This window comes from Hyposmocoma kahamanoa, unplaced genomic scaffold (assembly GCF_003589595.1).
Source record: "Hyposmocoma kahamanoa isolate Upper Pololo Valley unplaced genomic scaffold, ASM358959v1 78703, whole genome shotgun sequence".
In the NCBI taxonomy this organism is placed as follows: Eukaryota; Metazoa; Arthropoda; class Insecta; order Lepidoptera; family Cosmopterigidae; genus Hyposmocoma; species Hyposmocoma kahamanoa.
The window spans coordinates 9,151-13,544 of record NW_020653982.1 but is presented as its reverse complement, the minus strand read 5'-3'; the positions used below and the strand labels follow the sequence as shown (position 1 = coordinate 13,544).

General features: G+C 39.2%; 1 long non-coding RNA gene across 1 annotated transcript; it reads left to right on the top strand.

The window, feature by feature from the left end:
* The first annotated feature begins 2,797 nt into the window (after positions 1-2,797).
* On the top strand, positions 2,798-3,590 carry LOC113233500. The gene is made up of 3 exons (XR_003310710.1): positions 2,798-2,936; positions 3,058-3,157; positions 3,302-3,590. It is a non-coding gene; the product is annotated as an uncharacterized LOC113233500 (long non-coding RNA).
* Positions 3,591-4,394: the final 804 nt, after the last annotated feature.

Sequence of the window (4,394 nt, the reverse complement as noted above, 5' to 3'; positions counted from 1 at the left end):
AAACAAATATACGCGATTTAAATCCGGAAAAATAGTTTCATTCCTATGTATAACAATCGCGAAAACCTAAGAACTTAAATGTGTCAACCCTAAATATTATGTCACGAAATAGTATATGACAATTCGGGCTCGCACCCGCGCGCCCGTCACTCACCCCGCACACCCCGCACGACTGCTCTGTCTGGATAAGTCCGTTGGATGACTGTAGGAATTATTGGTTAGACTGTGGTATTAAAATATCTTTGTGGTATAAAACCATGTTCACAAATAGTTTTAATTGCTAATTTATTGGCGTAGGTAGTTTAACAATTTATAAAATCAAATAATATAAAATGTTATTTTAATACATAGTAAGTACTTGGTGACGCTATAATAAGAAAAAAAATATGATACCTTCGATAACTCATGGTCAGCTGCGGGATAGGTGACCTCGCAAAGTAAAAGAAAAAAGCCGTGTTACCACCAACCTTTATCCAAAATGTCGAAGGGCTCGTACTGTTTTTTTTTTATTGTAATGTAAGTGTGCATTTGACCTCTATCTCACCTGATGGAAAGTGACGATGGATCTTATGGAGCATGCACACCTAAATAATGCGAATTCACTCTCGCCTTGAAAAGGTCCAAGTTATAACGTTCAGGGAACAAGTCTGCAGGCAGGGAATGCCACCCCATAGCCGTTCGCCATATAAATGTGGAAACGTAACGCTTCGTGCAAATCTTTGGAATATCCACAACATAGGGTGGAAGCCAAGCCTACGCCTAGTCTCCTGATGATGAAAAGGGGAAGGCGGAATTAAATCGTGTAATTCCATCGCGCACTCTCCGTGATATATCCTGTAAAATACCGATAAGCAGGCAACTTTACAGCGGTGTTTAAGGCTCTGCAGTTTCGCCTCTACTAATTTCGAGTCACCTATATATATCTTGGCACGCTTGTCAATTGAATCCAAGGTGGCCAGTTGATATGTAGCAGAGCCATCCCAAAGGTGGCAACAGTACTCCATGCACGACCGGACTTGTGCTTGATACAGCTGAAGCAACTGTCCCGGTATGAAGTATCGCCTCACCCTGGAAAGGATGCCAAGCTTCCTGGTTGCATTTTTGGCCATGGATTAAATGTATCTGCCGAAGTTCAGATTGGACGACAGGTCCGTTCCAAGAAGCTGGAGGCGGTCGGCTATCGGTATAGATATATCACGAAAAGTCGGAGTCAGCTCATAAGGACTCCGTTTAGTGGAGAATAGACACGCCTGAGTTTTGGATGCGTTAAATTAGACAAGAATGGCATCGCCCCAATCAGAGAATGCCTTGAGCGTCAAATCCAAACGGCTGACCATGGACTTTCCACAAGACTGACCCTTGCATTGGTCAAGTATCTATCTACAACTGTGCTGTCATCAGCATGCGCAAAGGTACCTGGAATTAACATATCATTGCTATGCAGCAGAAAGAAAGTTGCAGACAGTACGGAACCCTGTCTCTGGAATCTATCGCCGTATGTTGGAAGAGTAGCCTTCTAAGACCACTTGAATGGAACGTTCACTCAAGAAATCTGGGATCCAAATGCAAATGTCAGTGGGAAGCCCATAACATGGAAGCTTGCTTAAAAGGCTTGTGTGCCAGACCCTGTCAAAGGCTTTAGAAATGTCCAAAGACACTGCAAGTGCTGCGCCTTGCTTTTCTATAGCCTCGCTCCATATGTGACAGGCATACACAAGTAGATTCCCGGTAGATCGCCCTCGTCGGAATCCATACTGGCGATCACTGAGGAGGTCATTGTCTTCAAGATTGACAGGAGACGGTTGTTGAATACACGTTCCATTGTCTTGCAGAGTATGGAAGTGACTGAGATAGGTCTATAGTTGACAGGGTCAGCTCTGCTTCCATTTTTGGGCAGAGGTTGCACGTTTGCAAGCTTCCACGACTTGGGAACTACACCAGTCTCAAGTGAGAGGCGATATCTATGGAGGCGATACATGCTTCACCTTTTCACATGCGATCACCGATAACGCCACCATGAAAAAACTTGTGTACACAGCTTAATGTCGGGCGGAGATGCGGATAATTAATTAAAAAATTAAGATGATGCGGATGTGGTTTTTTCAGTAACAATATTGTAACATCATACACACTTATGTCACTGGCGATTGATGCGGCTTTGGCGTAGCACGGATTGGGATGGAAAAGGAAAAGGAAACGACAGACATAAATTGTTTAGCGTTACCAGGGGGGGCCAATCGCGCTATTTTCGAAAGGTTTAACCATTCAAAGGTTACGGTTTTGGTTTTGGTAAATAAATGGTTCTACCGACGCATAAAATGCAATCGCGCTATCAGTTTTAAAGAACCTAAACCTCAACTAAACCTCAAACTATAACCTCGTACGAAACATTAAGAGACGTGTCTTGACTTCCTAAAACCGACTAAACTTTACGGTAAAACGCACTGAAATGTCAATATCTACGAATTTAAGTCTATAAAAGAGCGATTTAAAAAAGTGTGTAAAAGAAATGTCATTAAATTCTATTGTAAACAAACATATGTGTTGTGATTTGAACCAAATTAATTGAATTTAGTGTGTTGTTGTTGTACTCGTAGATAAAACACGCAGAGGCAAGTACCTACACATTGTTTTCCTTTTTTAATATTCTATTTAATAAAATAGTATCTTTTTATACAATCAAATAGGTACGCTAACTACTATTAATTTCGAAATGTTAGCAATGTAGAATTAATAATGATGCTCGTATTTCAGCCAGTGTGGATGCGGTCGGACGGCGAGCGACCACTGTAAGCCAGCTCCATCTTTGCTGGAGTTCGAATCGCACAGAGATGTGGCTTGAGAATGACTTCGCTCGCCGTTGTTCGCGCGTGTTATCAGCACGCCTTTGGTGCGAGTGTGTGGCTATTTTGTGGCCCCGCAATAGATCCCAAAAGGTGAGCTATAATGCGAGGTAATAGGATACAGTGAGTGGATCACTCACCGTTATTGTACCAGAACTCATATCACTATAATATGCAATGTTATTATTATTTGTTATTTATTACTGTTATTCAGGTATGGAATGGTATGAAAAGCAGGGTGAGAATCCACGCAACACATCGACTGCGGCAGAGGCTCTACCAACCTTCCTAAAGGACACCAACTCTAGCACAAAGTAACTAAATAACTTCAAACACACAATTCAATAACAAAGTAACTTTCTCACTCTTTATTATTAATTAAAAAAACAAAGTAACTTTCAATTTGAGCAAATTCTTTCCCACTCTTTATTACATCACATCTATTATTTCGTTGACAGCGAGCTGATGAGCGTTGGAGCAGAGCCGGGTAGAATTATTATGCATTGAGGAGCTGCGAGCATGCGAAGCATTCTTGCAGCAAGTGAATGCTGGCAGGGTGCAGGCTGAGGCAGCTATTTTTTCTGCCAAAGCAGATGATCTGCATGCCCAATCCGTAGCTGCCATTTGCAAAGCAATTACCGAGTTGGTGCCTGCAGTTAACCTTTTTGATAGAATATTTAACAAGAATGACAGGTTTGTTTTCAACATGTTTTCTTAATTCCTGCTGATGATATGTTCAATTGTGGAAATCTGAAAGAGCGTAAGGAACGAATGTCTAATCTGTAGACTTTTGTCCCCTTTATATTTCCACAGTGATATAAACATTTTTTTAAATGTATTTTGAAAAGGCCCCTAAGCATTCTGGGATCTATGTTGGCTTCATACTGTATGTATATAACTACCCATCCTGCTTTATCTGTCACTACTCTCATGAGAGGTATGGTACAGTCTTAATTTAGGTCTCCAATCTTACTATATACATATTTTTGTTTCAGACTTCTTTGAAGAATCAAAAGCAATCTCGCTCTGGAAATGAAGGATGATTTGGGGTAGATTGAGGCAATAAATAAACTAAAAATACACTCTTTTTTTTTCAACCTCTTAAAAGTATAGGTACATCAATTTAGATATTAAGATAATAAACAATTGCAATAGGTATACATCGTCATCTTAGAATGAATACCTCATATTTCTATGTAATTTTTTAGGATGAAGAAAAAAATATGGTGTGAAGTATAGTAAATGCAATAATGTGTGTAGTTAGCATTTTAATTACTTAAATTATACCTCTTTTAGATACTATATTATTACATTATTAATTTTTATACAACAAAAATCAGTAAAAACAAACTGAAAATGCATATGTGAGACTTCACTGTAAGGGGACGATATGTTATATAAAGTCAAGTGTTAAAAGAGATAAATTGTAACCTTGTAATATATTTTTATACAACAATACATATTTTACCTATATCTGTCATTTTTATTTGATAATAATAACAGGAAATAAGACAAGAACTAATAAATATGATGTACATTGTAAAGCTTATT